This window comes from Borostomias antarcticus (assembly GCF_949987555.1).
Source record: "Borostomias antarcticus genome assembly, chromosome: 5".
Lineage (NCBI taxonomy): Eukaryota > Metazoa > Chordata > Actinopteri > Stomiiformes > Stomiidae > Borostomias > Borostomias antarcticus.
Genome location: NC_140238.1, coordinates 34,735,381 through 34,759,423, shown reverse-complemented (window position 1 = coordinate 34,759,423; position 24,043 = coordinate 34,735,381). Strand labels below are relative to the sequence as shown.

The 24,043-nt window shown below is 49.9% G+C and overlaps 1 protein-coding gene across 1 annotated transcript in view; it reads right to left on the bottom strand.

The window, feature by feature from the left end:
* Positions 1-23,776, bottom strand: part of rhbdf1a (rhomboid 5 homolog 1a) — a gene marked incomplete at its 3' end in the record, with an annotated part of 54,165 nt that extends 30,389 nt beyond the window's left edge. The window contains exon 1 of the mRNA XM_084438289.1: positions 23,652-23,776. The remainder of the gene's footprint in view (positions 1-23,651) is intronic.
* Positions 23,777-24,043: the final 267 nt, after the last annotated feature.

Here is a 24,043-nt window from a genome sequence, read left to right as displayed (position 1 = left end):
CACAACCCTTCAACAACCCTAACCCTTCAACAACCCTAACCCTTCAACAACCCTAACCCTTCAACAACCCTAACCCTTCCACAACCCTAACCCTTCCACAACCCTTCAACAACCCTAACCCTTCAACAACCCTAACCCTTCAACAACCCTAACCCTTCAACAACCCTAACCCTTCCACAACCCTAACCCTTCCACAACCCTTCAACAACCCTAACCCTTCAACAACCCTAACCCTTCAACAACCCTAACCCTTCCACAACCCTAACCCTTCAACAACCCTAACCCTTCAACAACCCTAACCCTTCAACAACCCTAACCCTTCCACAACCCTAACCCTTCCACAACCCTAACCCTTCAACAACCCCGGGTGCTTCCCTGAGGCTCTGTCCCAGACGAGCAGACCCATGCGTCCTCGTCACACGCTGTTTGTCTTTCACATCCTCATTTTGCTGAAAAGCGTTGGAGGATGAGGCCCTACAGGGTCAGGGTTAGGGTTAGGGTCAGGGTCAGGCTGCCCTGTGCTCCAGACGGACCCAGGATCAGGGTCAGGGTCAGGGTTAGGGTCAGGGTCAGGCTGCCCTGTGCTCCAGACGGACCCAGGATCAGGGTCAGGGTTAGGGTCCAGGTTGCTCCTGGAGAGCAACGCCACTGTGCTGCCACATCTGCTCTGTGTTGCTCTTAACGCTCTGCTCCTGTTTCAGCCCGAGTGATGATGGGAGCGTTCACATGAAACATAAACCCTGCCCCCAGGCCATGGCGGGGGACAGAGGAGGTGAGCAGAGGCGGAGCCACAGACCTGGCGCAGAGGCCGAGGTCAGCGAGACTGTGATAACGCTTACTCAGGCCGGACCGTGGTCACACGCATCCACAGCTGATTTCACCTCCATCAGTTCACAGCAGCACTACAGGAGTCATGGCCTGAAGCCAAAGATGAGAAAACAAACCTGAGAAAAACACACACACACACACACACACACACACACACACACACACACACACACACACACACACACACGGTGCACAGAGGCAGTCCAGGAACCTGTTGTTCAGTGTGTGGTGAGCTACTGCGAACCGGCAGCAGGAGCCAGGCAGCTCTGCCCTCCGACCCTGCTGAGGGGTTCTGCCCCCCTGCTGAGGGGTTCTGCCCCCTGCTGAGGGGTTCTGCCCCCTGCTGAGGGGTTCTGCCCCCTGCTGAGGGGTTCTGCCCCCTGCTGAGGGGTTCTGCCCCCCTGCTGAGGGGTTCTGCCCCGCTGCTCAGACCAGAGGAGGAATGCTGCCTGACCCCTGACCTCTGCTGTCTGTCTGTCTGGGATGACTGGGGTGGATTAGCCAGCAGCCAGACAGGAACAAAGCAGGCGGGTCCGGGGTGTGGAGGCACGGTGCAGGGGAGGGAGAGAGAAGGGGAGAGAGAGGGAGAGAGAGAAAGAGGGGGAGAGAGAAAGAGAAAGAGACAGACAGAGATAAAGAGAGAGAGATGAGAGAGAGAAAGATAAAGAGAGAGGGTGAAAGAGAGAGAGAGAGAGACCGACCCATCTAGGTTTCTGGCCCGATGCAGATGGATATGATCCGAGAGCCAACAAGGTGACACATATCACATCACATATCATATCACATTCATCGCGTTAAGTTTCAACAGAGAGAAGTCCATGAGTGGTCAGTATAAGGACTAACGACAGGCTCAGCTATGGTGAGGTCATCAAGAACCCTTCCCCCGCAGTGACAGAGCAGCTAGCAGCGCCTGGAGGGGGTTAGGGTTAGGGTTAGCCCTGGAGGGGGTTAGGGTTAGGGTTAGCCCTGGAGGGGGTTAGGGTTAGGGTTAGCCCTGGAGGGGGTTAGGGTTAGGGTTAGCCCTGGAGGGGGTTAGGGTTAGCCCTGGAGGGGGTTAGGGTTAGGGTTAGCCCTGGAGGGGGTTAGGGTTAGCCCTGGAGGGGGTTAGGGTTAGCCCTGGAGGGGGTTAGGGTTAGCCCTGGAGGGGGTTAGGGTTAGGGTTAGCCCTGGAGGGGGTTAGGGTTAGGGTTAGCCCTGGAGGGGGTTAGGGTTAGGGTTAGCCCTGGAGGGGGTTAGGGTTAGCCCTGGAGGGGGTTAGGGTTAGGGTTAGCCCTGGAGGGGGTTAGGGTTAGCCCTGGAGGGGGGGGGTGTTGTGAACCTGTCTGCGGTCTTGGAGCTCTCGCCAGCCACCCACGGGAACATGGTGTTGTGGCTCTGGGGCTCGAGCTCCCATCATCTCATCACTGAAGCCTTTCATTTACACGCTAGGGTTCAGCCCCTGGTCGGTAGATGGTATCGAGGGATGAAGTGAGTCATTTTAATGGCAGGTGTAAAGGGGGCCATTGTCTTCCACACTCATGAGCCTGGCTGTTCAAACTGCTGGCATTTGAACTCTTCCCCTGCCTCTCTGTGTCTGCGCTGCTGAGAAGACCCTGACCCAGTGCCTGACTGACTGACCCTGACCCTAACCCTGACCCTAACCCACTGATAAACACTCCTGCACACTTTCTCTCAGATCCAAGACTATGAGATTAGAGGGAGGCTGGTCAAAACATGGTCTGGCGTGCGTCACATCACACTGAGAGGCCAAGGTGAACCCTCAGCCTTGGACACACTTTTTCATTTCAAACCTTTATTTATGCCCGTGAAGCACCGAGATTTCCCTCATTTACAGTGATGAGTTTACACAGAGACACAAATCAAATTCTCAGATGTCTGTCTGGTCTATAAGATCCTACATGGCCTGGCCCCTCCCCCCTCAGTGCTTTTATAAAGCAGAAAACAGCAGTAAACAGAGTCAGACACACTAGATCTGTAGAGAGAGGGGACTGTCTAATATCTTTGAGGAGGTCCACCTTTTGACAGTCAGCTTTTTCAATGAGGGCAGCACACATGTGGAATAGTCTACCTATATCAATCGGAGACAGTAAAACATATTGCTCTTTTAAAATAAGCATTAAATCATGGCTAAGAGATAATCAGTCATGCGACCATATCCACTGATATCCTGATCCTCTGAGCAACTTTTAGGTTCTTATTGATGATTGTTGTATTGTTTGTGTTGTGCTGTCTACTATGTATGGTCCTGCTGTCTAGAATGTTGTATTGTTGTATGGGACTGTCCACCATGTATTGTCTTGTTGTCTTGTACACTGAATGTTTGTTGTATTTTTTTTAATATGCCCCTTTCTTTTTCAGAGTTGCAAGAACATCTGCCCAGGGACTGCAGTTGAAAACTAGCCACACTGGCTAACACTGGCACATTTACAGAAATGTCCATTAATGTGCACTGTCCCTGTAATTTTAAACCAAATAAAGTAAAGTAAATCAACAAAACAAATGCAATGTACAATAATAATAATTAAAAACAGTTACAGTTTTAAGTACATAGGTCTAGAGCCATGGACCTAAACTCCATGACTGAAGGAAGGACCTCAAGCTTTAGAGTCTGTTCTAAGGTATTCCAAGTATAAGGACAGCCGTGCGAATCCTATGCCTCTCGTCCTCCAAAGTCAACATGCCAGCTGACTTGGTAAAGGCCTGACTTGCCTTGGCTGAGGGTGGACTGTCTGGGAGGGGGTGGGTAGCAGGAAAGGCCTGGTGACTGAACAAGCACAGTCACAGGAATGCCTCTGTCCTGGACTCCTGGCGCAGGCCAGGCTACTGCATGTGGGATTGTTCAAAATGGCTGTCATCTCCCCAGGATAATTAAAGTGCAGTAAGCTTGTACCGAAGGATTCAGGGTCAGTCCCACAGAGGAAGTCCTTGAGTCCTGGATATCCTTGAGGAGAGGAGCATTGATTGAATTCTACACTTGAACCAAATCCAACTGCTCTGAATTATCCCCCAATTCTGGGCACATTTTCATTTTCACAGTTTAGTTTTCAAACAAAATGATAGGCAATTGGCAAAGTCCTTTATTTGATGTCATAGCAATGATAGGGTTAGGGTTAGTGTGATGTCCTGATGCCTGACAGACAATTAAACCATTTAATATTTAACTAGAAATGGTGCTCGGAGAGCACAGACCTCCGCCCATGAATGCATGTTGTGGCTCTGTGTGCACGCATGTGCATGTGAACAGGACCTGTTTGGTATTAGGTCGAGAGTTTTATGCCAGCCCAAAGCCTGTGTCTCTATGACCGAGATATGGCTGTTTCAATTCCCCCCATTGACAATGAATGGGGGAATGGGGAATGATGGGAATGGAATGAATGGCTCATGGACCCGCCCAGTGATTGAGATCCGCTCCAGAATGTATTTGGTTCCAAGTTGGACCATGCTACACCCCTCCACTGAGTTTCATGAAAATCGGTCTGGTAGTTTTTGCGTAATCCTGCTAACAATCAAACCAGTAAACAAACAAACAAACACACAAACAAACAAACAAACCCAAGCCATCGCTGTGGCGGAGGTAATCATTGTATAAGTGTCACTCTGTAACTCGTTAGCATTGCTTTCACCTTCCCTTGCTACACTGGGCTCAATTAGCTACGAAAAGCTAACAGTGGTGATGGTGTGGGCTGTCTGTATTCAACTGAAGGATGAGTTTAATCAATTCAACTAGGTTACACAAACACATGTTGTATCTAAAGGTTGAGGATATACTTTTATGTGTGAAATACTGCATTGCCTGGCAGCTGTTGCCAGCGATATTCTTGAGATAGCCTCAGTTTTCCCACAATGATTACTTGTCTTGATTTCAAACCAACATTCTTGAACCTTTTTAATCTATCTCTCCTTTAAAGAGAGTTGTTTTGACTTCCAGATTCAGATCTGAAGAAGGAAAACACTCCCATCCTCGCTCTGCATTGTGCGAGATTAGCTTCCTGACATCGGGTCTGTGCATGCCAGACACTAGCGCTGCCCCCTCAGTCACAAGACATTCATAACCCCGTGAGTGGATGGTTTTTCTCTGCTGCTCGGAGCGGTTGCTCCACAACACCATTCCCCTCCATTAGTGGGGAGAGCACAGACAGACAGACGAAGCAGACAGGACAGCAGGAGTCTGGGGGGAGGGTGGGGGCTGGGGGAGGGCGGGATTCAGGTAGAAAACTGACATGCTGACAATCAGACTGCAGTACTGTCCCTCCCTGGGGAGCGCTGGTCTCTTTAATAGTGCTGTCCCTCCCTGGGGAGCGCTGGTCTCTTTAATAGTGCTGTCCCTCCCTGGGGAGTGCTGGTCTCTTTAATAGTGCTGTCCCTCCCTGGGGAGCGCTGGTCTCTTTAATAGTACTGTCCCTCCCTGGGGAGCGCTGGTCTCTTTAATAGTGCTGTCCCTCCCTGGGGAGCGCTGGTCTCTTTAATAGTGCTGTCCCTCCCTGGGGAGTGCTGGTCTCTTTAATAGTACTGTCCCTCCATGGGGAGCGCTGGTCTCTTTAATAGTGCTGTCCCTCCCTGGGGAGCGCTGGTCTCTTTAATAGTGCTGTCCCTCCCTGGGGAGCGCTGGTCTCTTTAATAGTGCTGTCCCTCCATGGGGAGCGCTGGTCTCTTTAATAGTGCTGTCCCTCCCTGGGGAGCGCTGGTCTCTTTAATAGTGCTGTCCCTCCATGGGGAGCGCTGGTCTCTTTAATATTGCTGTCCCTCCCTGGGGAGCGCTGGTCTCTTTAATAGTGCTGTCCCTCCATGGGGAGCGCTGGTCTCTTTAATAGTGCTGTCCCTCCCTGGGGAGTGCTGGTCTCTTTAATAGTGCTGTCCCTCCATGGGGAGCGCTGGTCTCTTTAATAGTGCTGTCCCTCCCTGGGGAGCGCTGGTCTCTTTAATAGTGCTGTCCCTCCCTGGGGAGCGCTGGTCTCTTGTGTAATAAGTGCTGCTGCCTCACTCTTGCTCAATGACGTTTCCAGGCCATCTATTATAATGACTTGGTAAATGGACTCAAGTCATGCATAGAAAGCCACCGGGTCGTGACAATGGAGGCCCAGCTGTGACAGGTGAGGCTTGAAGGCAGACAGTGGCGAAGACTCGATCGCTGCCTACAAGGCTAAACTGCTGCTGCTACTATTCTGATGTGCCTGTCAGGCTGCTTGCGTGGGAGAGGGCGGGGGCCATGCCAGTTCTTCAATGTGCACTTTTCAACAGGGCCAACTTCTCCTACTGCTATTGTCCAGCACATGTGACATGGGAACAGAAAGTCATACAGCAGCTCTAATTAGCATTTCCTGTTTCACAATCACAACCACAAACATAGTGCCAGTTAAGCAGAAATAAATGTTCATTACAAAACAATCGTGGACTCTTGAGGATTCAGGGCTCATAATGTCCAGCTACTATGCAGCCCTTCATGCCAAAGGTGACTAAACAATAGTGTGAATATGAATGACATAGTTAGACCCATTGGCTAAAACAAAGCCCTGCTCCTGCCTCTGCAACTCCTCCTCCTCCTCCTCCTGCCTCTGCTCCTCCTCCTCCACCTCCTCCTCCTCCTGCCTCTGCTCCTCCTCCTCCACCTCCTCCTCCACCTCCTTCACCTCCTCCTCCTCCTGCCTCTGCTCCTCCTCCTCCACCTCCTGCCTCTGCTCCTCCTCCTCCACCTCCTGCCTCTGCTCCTCCTCCTCCACCTCCTCCTCCTCCTGCCTCTGCAACTCCTCCTCCTCCTCCTGCCTCTGCTCCTCCTCCTCCACCTCCTCCTCCTCCTGCCTCTGCTCCTCCTCCTCCACCTCCTTCACATCCTCCTCCTCCTTCACCTCCTCCTCCTCCTGCCTCTGCTCCTCCTCCTCCACCTCCTTCACATCCTCCTCCTCCTCCACCTCCTCCTCCTCCTGCCTCTGCTCCTCCTCCTCCACCTCCTTCACATCCTCCTCCTCCTCCACCTCCTCCTCCTCCTGCCTCTGCTCCTCCTCCTCCACCTCCTCCACCTCCTTCACATCCTCCTCCTCCTTCACCTCCTCCTCCTCCTGCCTCTGCTCCTCCTCCTCTTTCACCTCCTCCTTCTTCACCTCCTCCTCCTCCTGCCTCTGCTCCTCCTCCTCCACCTCCTCCTCCTCCTGCCTCTGCTCCTCCTCCTCCACCTCCTCCTCCTCCTGCCTCTGCTCCTCCTCCTCCACCTCCTTCACATCCTCCTCCTCCTCCACCTCCTCCTCCTCCTGCCTCTGCTCCACCTCCTCCACCTCCTTCACATCCTCCTCCTCCTTCACCTCCTCCACCTCCTGCCTCTGCTCCTCCTCCTCTTTCACCTCCTCCTTCTTCACCTCCTCCACCTCCTGCCTCTGCTCCTCCTCCTCTTTCACCTCCTCCTTCTTCACCTCCTCCACCTCCTGCCTCTGCTCCTCCTCCTCTTTCACCTCCTCCTCCTTCACCTCCTCCACCTCCTGCCTCTGCTCCTCCTCCTCTTTCACCTCCTCCTCCTTCACCTCCTCCACCTCCTGCCTCTGCTCCTCCTCCTCTTTCACCTCCTCCTTCTTCACCTCCTCCACCTCCTGCCTCTGCTCCTCCTCCCTGGAGGGGCGGGGAGGGGGAGGTCAGGCCGGTGTACAAGCACAGGCTCCATAATGGATGACCTCCTTAATCTGTGTACTGTGAAGGCTGGACACTTCCTTCCTGAAAACAGCTCTTCCTGGCTGCAGGCTCCAGTTCTCTTTCTCCCTCCTTCTCTTTGTCTCTCTCAGTCTGTTTCAGCTGCACACCCCCACGCGGTCTCTCCCCTCACACCCCCATGCGGTTATGGATCTCTCCCCTTTCTTCTGGTTGGATCTACTGTACAGAGCTGCGCCTCCACATCCGTCCTTATCCTCGTGTTTTCGCTGTCTTCCTGAGTGTCTCCGTGGAGCCTTCTAGCCAGCTTCTAGAGCTGTTTACAGCATGCAAATTCAAGGTCTTGTACTTATTTGCTCAAAGGATTATGTAGTCAGTGCTGAGAACCGGTAATATTGACCTTCCCCACGCTGGAGTAATGTAGAGTACTGCTTCTCATTGCTGAAAGGCCCAAATGGCCACAAATACCTAACCTCCCCTAACCCTAACCCTAACCTCCCCTAACCCTAAACCCTCCTGTTAAAGCGCAGCCTGAGAGAAAGGAAACGATGGCAGCGGAGGGTTAGAAAAACTTATTCAGCTAACCTCCATCTTCTGCTATCCGAGAGAGAGAGAGAATGAGAAACAGAAATAGTGGAATGCATAGGACTATTAGAAGAGATTAGAGAGCTCGATCTCAGGAGTGCTAGATCTAAATTACTACTTCAGAATCCAACATCTCAAAAGGAATTCCCTTAACTTTCGTCACGTCTCAACACTAGAGTCAGTGTGTTTGGGCTAATAGAATAAGGCTCTAAAGCAGGGTTTCACAACAGCCCTCCGCCCACTCTAGTAGGCAGGGATGTGCATCAGACCTCGTCCTCGGCCTGAGGAATGCGCTGGGCCTAACCCTAACCCTCTGATCTGGCAATCGACCGAGGATTTGAGGATTGAGACGTGAATCAATTGCACCCCATAATACTGCTGCTACTGCTGTGTAACTCCCCTACCCTACCCTCCCTAACCCTATCGCTAACACCATAGGGTTTGGGTTAGGGTTAGCACACCCCACTGCCAACCAAGAAACCAATTAAGAAGCTGACAAAACCTGTAAAGCTGTTGTTGCTTAGTGTTTGGGTGCCATGGATGACTCAGAAACAGAAACAGATTAAGGGACTATAAATAGACCCATCATGTTGGAGCGGGGACAGCAACACCAGGTGACACTGCGTTGGATGCAGAGTTTTCTCAGTGACATAACCATGGATGCAGTGCAGTAACAAGGGTGTAGTAGTGTAGTAGTAGTTCTCTCTCTCTCTCTCTCTCCCTGTCTCTCTCAGTGTCTCTTCATCTCTGGCTGGCTGTGTCTGTGATGACTTACAAAGCAGCGTGACTGGAACACGTGGCTTCCACACTTGGCAGAGCGATGAGGAGGATTTTTCAGCAGGTTTTAAAGGAAGGAGTGCGCTGGAAACTCTCCACATACTGGAGCTGCAGGCCAGAGGGTCCTGTACTGGACCGCCGAGCTGCCGAGCACTGTTAGGATTCAGCGTGCAGCCCTAACCCTACCCCTAACCCTAACTCTACCCCTACCCCTACCCCTACCCCTACCCCTACCCCTACCCCTAACCCTAACCCTAACTCTACCCCTAAATCTACCCCTACCCCTACCCCTACCCCTACCCCACATTGAACTGAACTGACACAGGGACATGTGACAGGACGTCACCCCAGACCAGCCTGTCTGACAGCAAAAAACAAACAGACACAACAGGAATACCCAGTGCAGCTGACCCGGGGATCGAGTGTCAGGACTGGGGAGGGGGGGCCTGGCAGGTTGGGAAGACGGGAGGGGAGGGGCCGGGTCTGGTGTGGCCCGCAGGGTGGGTGGGGATCGGCCAAATGGACCGGGCTGGGGGGCTGGGGAAGCTCAAGCCGTTCCCCATGTTGGCTCATATGTGAGGCTCGCCTTACCAGGACATACAGGATTTTACAGAGCAAAGTCAACACTGTTAGACAGTGGTTTCCATTCAGAGTGAGTGTGAAACTTCTACATTTGATGTGTGGCCGACTTCTGTTGCTTTGAAAGCAGTTTTTGCTAAATTATATGATCTAGCGCCAGAGGTATGAATAGTATATGGGAGAACAAATGGCTTTCCAACAGTGTGCTGTGTGCACACTCTATTTATAGAACTCAAAGGGACTTGCTGTATACTGTCTGAAACAGAAGACGATGTAAAAGATCCTCCTGTAGATTTGAAGACAGAACACTGCAGGCTAACAGAGACTAATATGACTCCCGTACACTGGCTGAGTACAGTTGGATGTACACATTTAGCACATGACTGAGGAATTCAATATTAGTAGCAGTATTTGCTTTGCTACCATTTTCCACCCTCTTTCTCACTAATAGCTTCATGTATATTCCACAGTCACTAGAGACCCTCAAATGAAACGTATAGCAGACAATATTTGCAGTAAACCACTTGTGGCAGAAAATAGTGAATGCTGTAATCATAGATGTACAGTAAGTTCTTCCAATGGGATATGAGAGAATGGCCAGATGAGTTTCTGTGCTGAAGCAAACCTGCATCAAGGAACAGAATGATCTTGAACTGCTAATGTCTATTAACAGAATCAGGTCCATCTGACGGGAGTATGCTTTATGTAGAAAAACATGTATTTAAGTTTTTCTTCATAGATAAACATTATTGCAAGGGTGGATAATTCAATAGTTTAATTATTTAGTTGTTCTACACACATAATTATACACAGTGGATTTCTCACTGGAGCTGGCTTGCACACAGGGACGGGTGATTCTCCGTCTGCCCTGTTGAGGTGCCTGTCCTGCACTTCTGGACCCCACAACACTTGAAAGGGTCTATGCACAGGCCTACTGTACTACTGTACCACCAGACCGTAAAAAATACACTGTCTGGTTCCCACTGTTTGTACAACACATCTTATCGAAAGGAAGCAGCAGACTCTGAAATCCCCTGGGCTTGATACCAGCAGCACACATGAAGATCCCATACAATAAATATCTGTTTTGGTTCTCTGTGGCCACCTTCATCATCAGCTGCTTCCCCAGATGCCCAGATACAGCGGTACGACCTCCTCTAGTCTGGGGTGTGGGGAACAGCGGTACAGCCTCCTCTAGTCTGAGGTGTGGGGGACAGCGGTACGGCCTCCTCTAATCTGGGATGTGGGGGACAGCGGTACGGCCTCCTCTAGTCTGGGATGGGGGGCACAGCGGTACGGCCTCCTCTAGTCTGGGATGGGGGGCACAGCGGTACGGCCTCCTCTAGTCTGGGATGGGGGGGACAGCGGTACGGCCTCCTCTAGTCTGGGATGTGGGGGACAGCGATACGGCCTCCTCTAATCTGGGATGTGGGGGACAGCGGTACGGCCTCCTCTAGTCTGGGATGGGGGGCACAGCGGTACGGCCTCCTCTAGTCTGGGATGGGGGGCACAGCGGTACGGCCTCCTCTAGTCTGGGATGGGGGGGACAGCGGTATGGCCTCCTCTAGTCTGGGATGTGGGGAACAGCGGTACGGCCTCCTCTAGTCTGGGATGTGGGGAACAGCGGTACGGCCTCCTCTAGTCTGGGATGGGGGGGACAGCGGTACGGCCTCCTCTAGTCTGGGATGGAGGGGACAGCGGTACGGCCTCCTCTAGTCTGGGATGTGGGGAACAGCGGTACGGCCTCCTCTAGTCTGGGATGGGGGGGACAGCGGTACGGCCTCCTCTAGTCTGGGATGGAGGGGACAGCGGTACGGCCTCCTCTAGTCTGGGATGGGGGGGACAGCGGTACGGCCTCCTCTAGTCTGGGATGGGGGGGACAGCGGTACGGCCTCCTCTAGTCTGGGATGGGGGGGACAGCGGTACGGCCTCCTCTAGTCTGGGATGGGGGGGACAGCGGTACGGCCTCCTCTAGTCTGGGATGGGGGGGACAGCGGTACGGCCTCCTCTAGTCTGGGATGTGGGGGACAGCGGTACGGCCTCCTCTAGTCTGAGGTGTGGGGGATGTTTACCCACAGCCTGTCCCTGAGACTCCAGCTATCAGACCATGGACCAGGCTGGGCTTCTTCCCATGGAACCTGCCTGCCCTTATCTTGCTGTGTGGAACCCGCCTGGCCTTGTCTTCCCCGGCTGTCTGGCCACTGCGCCCACGCAGACAGGCTGCTCACCGGGCACGGAGTGGGAGAACAGATCCACTCAGACCTGGGCCCTTCTAGGGTAGGAGGCGTAGTCTAACCCAGTATGGTAACAGAACCAGCTCAGAGGGGAGTAGAACACCCTCGGCAAGTGAGTGCAGAGAAGTGGAGTAGCAAGACAGTGGTGGAGCCTGAGATTCAACATGCAGATGATTCTGGCACGGACACGGCCTCTTCTGGGAGGGCAGCTGGGAATTGGGTCAAAGGCAAACAACACAGGGCACTAGCATGAAGACACTCGGCAGACAACCTGAGATGGACATTCATCCCAATAAACGGGTATAGGCTGGCAACAATGTCTTTTACACTTCACAGTAAAGTTGCTCTTGTTACCCAAGGTATCTGTGAATGAAAGATTCAAATTAAAAATATGATGATTATTTGATTTCTATAACAGTCATCACAATTCCTCCATATTATTGAAACCAGACTGTCAAACCAGCCTAACAGGATGCATGTGTGAGCAGTTATGCAAATGTGAGGCACTATGCAAATGGAAAGTAAATCTCTCTCAACAATCTGAAGATCAATGCTGTAGCGTTAGCATTTGAATTTGTGTCAAGATTTGACTTTGAGTCTTTGACCGCCCGACCTCTCTCTCTCTACTTGACAGCGTCCTTATGGATGTCCAGCTTTTAAAGAGACACCACTTCAGAAAACAAAAGGAAGCAAAGCGCCTCTCTGACACGGTCTCCTGTGGAGTGGCCCCAGATGCATCCCCACACTGCAAACAAGTGCCATATTGTCTGTAGGAAGTCAGACGCTTTCCTGTTAAGTGAACTAAGAGGGGACTCTAAGGAACAACATGTGATCCCCATCTAAATAGTTTCCAGCATGATATCAGCCTGAATCAAGCCCACAAAAGGCTGCATTGTGCCTTCCTCGTCAGGCTGATGTGCATGGGCCTGAACGAAGGTCATTGTGTGGAACTCAACCCTAACCCAAAACGAAGGGGGGGAAGACAGGACGGTTCATTCCTTTATCGATTGAAACGGCGACATCAGCAAATTCTCTGTTTAGCTAATGACGTTCTGTCAGGCGTACGTTAACCCTGTAAAGGCTACAGCACGCACACTGGGAGGCTGTGACCAACGGGACGAGACTATCTTGTTATGAAGTCCTAAAAACAGAGTATTATGGAACTGACATGGGCTGTCGGCACCATATCACTCACTACACTCTTAAGTTTATTCCAACGATCTGGCCAACCAGCATGGGTAAAAATACTTCACAAAGGGACGGCATCGCTCTATGGGCTCACTTCCTCCCAGGGACCACCAGCACGCTGGGGTCACATTACTGCTTATTTAAGAACGGCTGGAAGGAAGTGCAAAGCAGAGGAGCAGAAGACGTGCGAGTGGCGGCAGGAAACACACTGATGTCTGGGGGTCCTCCAATGTCCGCCATGCACGGCCACGGAAACCACACAAACACACACACACACAAACACACACACATTTGCGTGCACACACATACTTTCATCCAATAAGAGGCAAGTGATGCATCTCCCTTCCGCTCATATCACTCCCTCCACTACTCAATGTGGTGTGAAATCACAGCTGTGCTCTCTATTAAAGGAAAATGCTCGTTTTTGACAACCTGGACCTTATTTACGACATATTATAAGAAGTTTGACTCACCGAGATCACTTTTGTGTTGTTCGGAGGCCTGTAGAAGAAATTTAAAATCCAGCGCGAGCCAGTATATCCATGTAATGGCGGCGCACGGGGCACTGAGAATGCAGTTTCTCAAAATCCATTTTCGGCCGCTAAACGGTTGTTTTCATCAATCAGATTTGATGAATCGACAGTTGAGATTCCTCAACGCGAGCCATTGTTTCGGTTTTCAAATACGTGGTCTGTAGCCTCTGTAATATGATCTTTACACGCCTTTCCCCACTTGCTCCAGCACGCATGCGCACAGGCCAGCGCGCAGACTGGCTATTCTCCGGCTCACATTCTCTACGCTACGATCGTAGTTGGTGCCGAGAATATTGTCGTCGTCATTCGTCAGCAACAATCCGATCGTAGCGCAGAGAATGTGAGGGAGAATAGCCAGTCTGCGCGCTGGCCTGTGCGCATGCGTGCTGGAGCAAGTGGGGAAAGGCGTGTAAAGATCATATTACAGAGGCTAAAGACCACGTATTTGAAAACCGAAACAATGGCTCGCGTTGAGGAATCTCAACTGTCGATTCATCAAATCTGATTGATGAAAACAACCGTTTAGCGGCCGAAAATGGATTTTGAGAAACTGCATTCTCAGTGCCCCGTCCGACGTTATTACATGGATATACTGGCTCGCGCTGGATTTTAAATTTCTTCTACAGGCCTCCGAACAACACAAAAGTGATCTCGGTGAGTCAAACTTCTTATAATATGTCGTAAATAAGGTCCAGGTTGTCAAAAACGAGCATTTTCCTTTAAGGGGGATGGACTAAGTGTAGCCCTCACCGGGACAAAGGGAATCAGCCACATTACAGTGCTGACAGCGAGGGCCCTTCTTAACAACAACAAAACAAACATCTTTATTTGTCACGTGGTGAGACACACGCACATCACACAGTGTACGCGGCAAAACACACACACACAAAATGGCTGAAGCGTCCACCGATGAAACTTCTCTCTGCATCCTTCCCCCGAGGGCAGCCGGGAGCAGACAGCAGGCAGGGGACGCGCCCGGGGGACAACCAAGTGCTCCTGTTCGTCTTCGCCAGGGACGGACAGCGTTAGCGGTCTGTTCTTCTGCATGTTTTTCATATTGGGTTCTTTATGGGGGAAACCCTTGTGAACACGGGGAGAACATGCAAACTCCGCACAGAAAGGCCCGGGGACCTTCTTGCAGTGAGGTGACAGAACTAGGTACTGCGCCACCGTGCAGCACGTGAGCGATTCTGGGGTTCAGTGTCTTGCTCAAGGACACTTGGGCATAATGGCGGGAGCTGGGATCAAACCAGGGACCTTGCGATCCCCAGCTGCTCTACCTCCTGAGATGCGTGCCGCTCCTTCTAAATCAGCCTCTAATGTTTGATAAAAGCTAATGAGGTCAAACTGCTGAAGACAAACTGCCCTGGTTGGAACATCCATCGCTACTCTACTAAGGGATGGGATCAACGATCTAACCCTAACCCTAAGGGCTGGGATCAACTGCCAACATGACTGATGCCAACGAAGACAGACACACCATACGTCACTTCCTGTCTGATGAAATGTGCTCAGAGTAGCGGAAAGGTTCACTTAATCATGATCATAAACCATGAATACATAATCTAAACATTCATTAAAACATTGGTTCAAACAATTAAAACTTTACTCCGTAATTGTATTCTGTGGGGAATGATCTCAGTGTGTAATATAATTTAAATCCTTTATAATCCTTCATGCAGATTGGTTTGACCTTTAGTTAATTACCCTAAGATTTTTCTTCTCAATCTTTCCAACATTTAGAGGAGGTTTTGAGTGCTGCACTACATTTCTGTTCTCCCATCTGCAGCATATGAACGAACACCCCACCCTGAGGAACTCACCACTTCCTCAAACCATGACAGCTCTTGGATTGGGATGAGACCTCCACTCATCACTTTTGATGACGGGTGGTATCTCCTTGAAAGGTGTGTACATGAACAGCACACAGAATACAGATCAACAAGATCAGTTCAGACTGAGTCTGTTTGTGGACTGGCTGGCGGCTTCCTACAGTAGATCATGTGACAGCAGGGCTAGGGCTTCAGCCCAGGAAACAGGCAGGCTGGGAAAGGTAGGCCTTAGTCGCAGGCAAGGTAGATGTATTGTCCCTGAGCACATAACAGGGGTCACACAGGTTTTCAGCTGTGACCCACATTATATACTGACAACATGTCACAGATGAGCCGAACACTGCAAGAGCCACAGCTTCAGTGCCTCAAACTGAGGAGCAGCAATTCAACAGCAGTGCAACAATCTGATTTGGTACATCTTATGTTACACAAGCCACAAACATACACACTTCCACATTCTGTATGGTACGGTATGTATATACACACACACACACACAAACATACACACTTCCACATTCTGTATGGTACGGTATGTATATACACACACACACACACACACACACACACACACACACACACACACACACACACACACACACTCAGAAGCTACAGTGTATTGTGAGGCTGTGTAGAGGCATTTATTCCTCCAGAGTGACAGCTGGACCAACATATTAACCTCTGTAGTAGATCTCCACTGCTCTACTGAATCTGGAAGGCAACCAATTTAGTCCCAGACACAACAACCAGGTCATTAAGTCCCAGACACAACAACCAGGTAATTTAGTCCCAGACACAACAACCAGGTGATTTAGTCCCAGACACAACAACCAGGTGATTTAGTCCCAGACACAACAACCAGGTCATTAAGTCCCAGACACAACAACCAGGTCATTTAGTCCCAGACACAACAACCAGGTGATTTAGTCCCAGACACAACAACCAGGTGATTTAGTCCCAGACACAACAACCAGGTCATTTAGTCCCAGACACAACAACCAGGTAATTTAGTCCCAGACACAACAACCAGGTGATTTAGTCCCAGACACAACAACCAGGTCATTTAGTCCCAGACACAACAACCAGGTAATTTAGTCCCAGACACAACAACCAGGTGATTTAGTCCCAGACACAACAACCAGGTCATTTAGTCCCAGACACAACAACCAGGTGATTTAGTCCCAGACACAACAACCAGGTCATTTAGTCCCAGACACAACAACCAGGTAATTTAGTCCCAGACACAACAACCAGGTGATTTAGTCCCAGACACAACAACCAGGTGATTTAGTCCCAGACACAACAACCAGGTCATTTAGTCCCAGACACAACAACCAGGTCATTTAGTCCTAGACACAACAACCAGGCCATGTTCAATAACGCTCCACAGTTGAAAACCCCTTTCATCTGCAATGCATTGACAATAGTCAGGAATATGAGATGATGATAGAGGAGCAGGTGCTGCTAATCTTTCAAGCAAAAAGGCAGTGAGTTTTTATTTGTACATTTTAGTCATTTGGCAGGTGCTTTTACCCAAAGCAAATGACAATACGGGACCATCTTGCTGTGGTTGAGTTAGGGTTAGGGTTAGGGTTAGGGAAGGGTTAGGGTTAGGGTTAGGGAAGGTGAAGGGCTGGTGCTCTCGTCTGTGGTGGGCAAAGGCAAGTGCTTACTCACACACCTTTATTATTTGCACCCATTCCCACATCCATCCAAACTCCTTGTTTACACATTCCCACGTACAGTACATCAACTTCAATAGGTTCCCTGAGCAAACTACTTACTGTGTAAAAACAAAGAAAGAGTTCCCTCAACAGTAGTTTTACGAACATGACTGCCTCCGATATCATCTCCTGGATCCCATGTAGGGAAATCTCTGGGTCTGGACTTCATTGGGGTTTCTTATCGTAGTTTGGGGTGAACAAGGCATATTATGGGATACTGTACATGTGCAACTTTGTAGAGATATGAATAGTAAATGAGAACTTCTTGGATATCCATTTTCTACAGAGGTCTTTATGCTCTAAGCAGTTACAATAACGTCAAACTAGAGTCAGAATGTCATATCACTCAGTCAGGGGTGGGGGGGGGGGTTATCTCACTGAATATCTCACTCACAGCAACCAGGCCGGCCCACACCGGCCCACTTGAGGACCGGCCCATCGGGATTCGTCCCGAGCGTCCCAATGGCCAGTCCGCCATTGAACTATTCCATAAGTGCACCATATCAGAGCAGAGAAGCCCATCAGAGATGGAAATAACTCTGGGAACGTGAATACAACAGGTTCAGAGAAGTCAGCCATGTCTCCAGACAGTGTCAGGGGATCGATCCTCTGTCATACTGCTGTTATCAGGGAGGAAGTGTGTCTGAGGGGCCCAGGGAGGTCAGGCCAGGGTCAGGGTTAGGGTTAGGCCAGCTGTGCAGAGGACAGGGTCAGGGTTAGGGTTAGGCCAGCTGTGCAGAGGACAGGGTCAGGGTTAGGGTTAGGCCAGCTGTGCAGAGGACAGGGTCAGGGTTAGGGTTAGGCCAGCTGTGCAGAGGACAGGGTCAGGGTTAGGGTTAGGCCAGCTGTGCAGAGGACAGGGTCAGGGTTAGGGTTAGGCCAGCTGTGCAGAGGACAGGGTCAGGGTTAGGGTTAGGCCAGCTGTGCAGAGGACAGGGTCAGGGTTAGGGTTAGGCCAGCTGTGCAGAGGACAGGCACCGGAAGGCTGGGAGGCCAGGGCAGAACCCCTGGGAGCGTCTCTGGCCCAGCGTTGGGAGGCCTCATCAGTCTCCAGACCCTACTGAGGAAAACACAAAGATGAGCTCAGTGCCCTTCCCTCCGGTCAAACAGGCTAAATCCTGCTCTCACACTGTAACAAAACCCACATAAACAACTGCTGGTTTTCTAGTAAAGACTGTAGTACTGAGTAATGAAAGGTGAACTGAATGTGGGGGTTAGGGTTATCTCCCCATAGAACTGTCTCCAATTATTCATTTCTTATTAGTTTGCATCTTCCTTCAACATGTGTGTTCTTATCAGTCTAAATAAAATGTGTTTCACCACATGTGGTTCCAGCCTGAAGGAATGCACCTAGCCCTAACCCTGGCCGCTGGGCTGAGCTGGGTGGCATCACTGAAAGACTTTACATCATCTTCCCTGGCGCAGAGCGACGCCAAGCTCTGACAACTGGCATGTGGAAGGGAAAGTTGGCACGGAGCTGCTGGGTAGTGGAGGCAGCAGACTAGAAGAGAATAGCAGACTAACAGCAAAGCAAAACTGAATTATGGGATCAGGTGCTTACTCAAATATTGCCAAGGAACCTGGCAAAAAGCCACTCCAGTCACTCTGACACAAAGCTTAAAACAAAGCTATTTGAACAGCACTCGGACAACTTTATTACCACAGAGCACTCAACAAAATAAGAGGCTGCCCACTGCTTTAAAGCATGACTTAAGGCCATAGGGTCCCTTGACTTTGGCATTTCAAACCCTCTGTCAAACATCTGATGGCAGTGTGCTGAGGCCCGCTTCAGCAGAATGTGAAGTGCACTCACATTGACCTGCTTACTCTCCTTGTCAGTTAGCATTACTCATTCCAAGATCCACCTCTTCCCAAAAGGCATGCGAAGGCCAAGTCATAGTGTAGAGACCTCCAAAGCACGCCCTCGTTTCTTGGAAATGCTATTAGAGTGAGTTGGGCCCATGGTATGATGTCTGTGGGACCGCTGAGACTGTCCAGATATAACTGTGCATGCGCCTCCACTCAGAGGACAGTCTACTTGATTTTACCGCACTGGTTTACAATGAGGATCCTCAGCCCCACGGCTCTGATGGCGCACTGTGCCAAAGATAGCATCACCCTGTTTAAAACTGCACTCTCATCCCTGCTGTTACAGTCCTAGGATATATTTTTTGGAACAGGATGGTTCCTACACATTTGCCTTCTCTCTTCCAAAAACACAGGCCAGAGAGAGAAAAATAAGAGTCAGAGAACAGTGTGATGCTAGCTGCTGCTTCCTACAGCAGTAATGGACTTTGTGATCTTACATGACAACTCTCACTGCCTTGCAAAGGAGGAATGTGCTAAATGTGCCAAGTTATTTTTAGTCCTGTTTTTTATTTACTGTCATCATACTGTAAACTGTGAAAACCAGAGAGAGTCCACTTTAAATCCCATGTTGTATAAGTTTCCAACAAAGCATGAATGTGAGTGCATATTGACCTGTTTAAGATACAGGGTTAGGGTTATATGACATTCGGAGCTACAGAAACACCGCTGACACTGATTTAAATATTATTTCAGGTTTCAACTTTCCTTATAATACACCTGATCCTGGTGGAAAACCTGATGAAGCTCAGAATATAAACTTTTGAGTATCAGTAAAATGGACAGTTTTCCAGTCTTTGACCGATGCACAATTTTGATAATGTTCCAACACTTGGATTTTTATTATGTTAAATGGGAACGTTTCATGAGCTGAATACAACAAAAATAATTTATGTTGCAATTAGTCCTGGGTTGGGTGAAATTGTCTCACAGATTGCTTATGTGTGCAATCTAGTTTGCTTTGGATAAAAGTGTCTAAATGACTAATGTAATGTAAAATGTAAATATGTGTGAACTCTATATATTGAGATTCTACCCAGGTGTGGGCTTGGACACATGCTAAAATACATGAAACAAACCCTTCCTGTGTAGTCATTTGAAAAGACCAGTTTACCATGGGCTATCCGTGGGGGCGTCTGAGAGATTCTACAGGCACCAGGAGGAAGATCAAAGTACAAAGGGCACTTCCTGCTTCTCAGAGCTCCTCTCTGCTGGGAACGCCCTCAACATTCCCACATGGCAGGAAATGGCACGTGCCCCAAGGCTATAGTCTAACCAGGCTCTCACACTAACCCTAACCCAGGCTAACCCTAGCCCAGGCTAACCCTAACCCAGGCTAACCCTAACCACAACCTGAGATCCACACATACCCCAGCAAGGTTCCACCCCTACATTACTTCTTTCATCTCCACCCAAAATCCCCTTCAAAATAGTAATTAAACTATTTGTATAAATCCCTGTCTAAATCTGAAAGAAAATCACATCCACGGTCATAGCAGGAAACATGGGCTGAGTTTCCTGGGAGTTTTTGAACCCCCTGTGGATACGGGTCTGCGTGGGTCTTGACGGATGAGGTGTTGATGGAGAGAGGGGCAGACAGGAGCCTTGGAGACCAGAGGTAGATCTGAAATAGCCCTGCAGCTGCACTACAGCATTACGTCACATGTGAGTTTGCAGTCCTGTCGGAGTCTGCAGTGTGCCACCTCCACCATGTGATGGGAGGAGTCTGCAGTGTGCCACCTCCACCATGTGATGGGAGGGGCAGCATGGGGCAGCAGGGCCGGAACTCAAATAATCAAGCAGGGAACACTGACAGGAAGCACTCAGAGACCAAGCAATGCAACACACAGCCAAGCTGAACCCCAGAGGGAGGATGACGTTGGGTAATAAACAAATGCCCTCCATGATCAAACCCAGTCCTCCACGTCAAACAAAATGGCAGAGGGTCGATTCTGATGAGGCCTTTTCCAAATTTCATATCAGTGCTCTTACAACAAAAACACAAAGATTTGTTGTTGTAAGAGCACTGGCCATCATGGCTGTCTCTTATGTGCATGAACCGAGAAGAGACAGCACAAAAAATAATTGTTGCTACACCTGAAAGAGGCCTTCTGTTGCTTATCATTCGCACAACCTTGACACAATCTGAACTCCAGACTACAACTACATCAAAGATGAGGACATGACTAGTTGAGCAAGCACCAATGGGGCCTACATCAAGCAGAGCTCCTAGGCAGCTGTACTTCTCTCACCATCAATCTTCTGGAAGACCATACCTGACATGCCTTAAAGCAACATCGACTTGTCTACAATTGTGGGAAAGGTCTTAACTGATCTAAAAAGCATGAACAGCAGGTCCATTGTTTCTCAGGCAGTGGAACAAGTTGGTTAACATGTTTAACTGCAAGATATAACCTACGCTTGCCATGCCCTGCACTTACAGCCCTGACATAAATACCTTCTCTAACACAACAGGATGGAATCATGTTTTGAGATGTGGGCACATAATTCAGATTTCCACACAAATCTGTCATTGCCATTGCTGTATGGGAAGGTTTAAACTATGTATATCTTACGCATTACACTGTTTACATTACACTACTCTAAACGTCATATATACTTCAATATATGCTTTGTCATATATGCTTCAGTGGCCTACATACAGTTCATAGACAAATTAAAGGGATGGTTCTAATTTATAAGATCACAATCCCCATCGTCATAACAACGTGATAATACTGGCGAACAATGAGATCCTGAGAGCACAGAGCTAGTTATTCATGATACCAGTTTTTTGGTGTCTCATGTGATGCAGATGTTTTTTTAATGCAGGGGCAGCCTGGAGCATGTGCTCTGCTGAACACACATGGAACAGTTCAGCACTATGAACAACACGGAACGTCAGGAGAACTCTGGGCGCGCCATCTCCTTAACCCTAACCCTCGAATAGTGTCAAATTGTGTCTTAATGTGATTATAACTCTAGACAGATATCCAATACTTCACTGTAAACAATGTTTGTTGACACACTTAATAATTGTGGTTGGAAACAATGCAGAATAGGAAAACCAGGCTGTCCTAGTCAGGTGGGTAGAGCAGTGAGTTTCAGCCCAAGGGTTAACCCTAACCCTAACCCTAACCCTAACCCACCCTGGTGAACACAGCCTCACTCAGAGAGAGCGTGTTGTACACTTGGCCAGACTGACAGCCAGACAGATCCTGCACTATGACTCACCCAGGCATGACTCCCGTGAGCCCCCCTCTACAGCCCTCTGTCCTGGCCGCACCATCCACATACCAGCCCCCCAACACCGCCCTGCCAGACCAGGGGCTAACCCTAACACAGCCCTGCCAGACCAGGGGCTAACCCTAACACAGCCCTGCCAGATCAGGTGCTAACCCTAACCCCCCAACACAGCCCTGCCAGACCAGGGGCTAACCCTAACCCCCCAACACAGCCCTGCCAGATCAGGGGCTAACCCTAACCCCCCAACACAGCCCTGCCAGATCAGGGGCTAACCCTAACACAGCCCCACCAGATCAGGTGCTAACCCTAACCCCCCCAACACAGCCCTGCCAGATCAGGGGCTAACCCTAACCCCCCAACACAGCCCCGCCAGACCAGGGGCTAACCCTAACACAGCCCTGCCAGATCAGGGGCTAACCCTAACCCCCCAACACAGCCCCACCAGATCAGGGGCTAACCCTAACACAGCCCTGCCAGATCAGGGGCTAACCCTAACCCCCCAACACAGCCCTGCCAGATCAGGGGCTAACCCTAACCCCCCCCAACACAGCCCTGCCAGATCAGGGGCTAACCCTAACACAGCCCCACCAGATCAGGTGCTAACCCTAACCCTAACACAGCCCCGCCAGTCTGTTCCACCTGACCCTACAATGCCAGGTCCAGATCCCTTTCGGTTTTTCAAAGAGATCCCCCCGCCCCCCCTCCACACACACACACACACACACACGAGCGCTCACTCGCACTCTCTCTCGTTTCCACACTCACTCACTCACTTTCTCAGTGGAAATATTCTCTCTTCATCCCTTCTGGAACAGAGACAGAGGATGAGCATGACTGTCACCATCACATCACGCCCGTACTGTATCTGCGTGGTTACATCACCCCGCGGTGATGATTCCTCACCATGAGATAATGTTTCAGGAGCCCTGGACACAAGTCAGAGCAGGCCAAGAGCTGCTGCTCCCCTTCAGCCAACATCAGCAGCAGATTATCTGATCTCACACGCGTGCAGACTCAGAGTAGACAGCTTTGCAATGTCATGCACCCAGGAGGTTATCATAATTAGGTCACCAAATAACGTTGTAGGATATGACAAGGATATGCACGGTAAAGAATGGGTTAATTCAAACACCTGCATAAATATCTGAGGTAGGCCTCCCTGGCTCTCAATGCTGTGACTTCACAACCATGGTAGCCCTCTCTACTGTGGCCTACACGATACGTTGCGGTGGTAAAACGTTCTCTTTAACAATGTATGGGATGAATTGAAAAAAGATAGCAGGCACTCCTGAAACACAACACCTATGCAGAATGGCTCTTTTTAAAGCATGAAAAGTAGCCTGCACTGTTCTAAATAAGGCTACATTTGTTGCCTGCGTTTGCCACTGGCTGAATAGGGATATGTAGCCTATATATATTGAATGTATATATGTGTATATATTTAAAGTCACATTGTGCAAAAACAGTCCAGGCACAGCCAGGTATCACTGATCATTGACAACCGTGAACCGTGATCATGAACAACCGTGCTCGCGCCAGACGGTATCCTGCTCTATTCGTTCCTCAGCATGGGCGTAGAGCCATTTTATAGCAAAAGACTAGCCATTATTGATACAATATGAAACAACTTACCCTTAGGAAAATTAATTTAGGTGTTTTCTGGTGAGAAACAAAATCCGGTCGTTAAGATTTCAGACCCCGGCTATTTCATGTAGACTGTCACTTCATTCTGACCGGGGAGAGACAATTTGCTTAGGTGAAGCTGAAGATGTTTCTATCAGACTATAGTGGCAACTATTACTGAATAGCCACAACAGTTAAGACATTCCCAGATTATGTCGGTTTTGCCTATTCCCACGCAGTCTCCAGCGCATTCCCACACTCTGCGGATCAGCCGGGAAGTTGGTTCTGCCGGTGGCAGAACGGACTGACCGAGCCCCGCCCTTGGCCATAGAGACGCTCTATCGAAGGCAGCCTGTCAAACCTAACAGCCAATCCGTTTACCCAGGGAGGTGCTGCCTCAT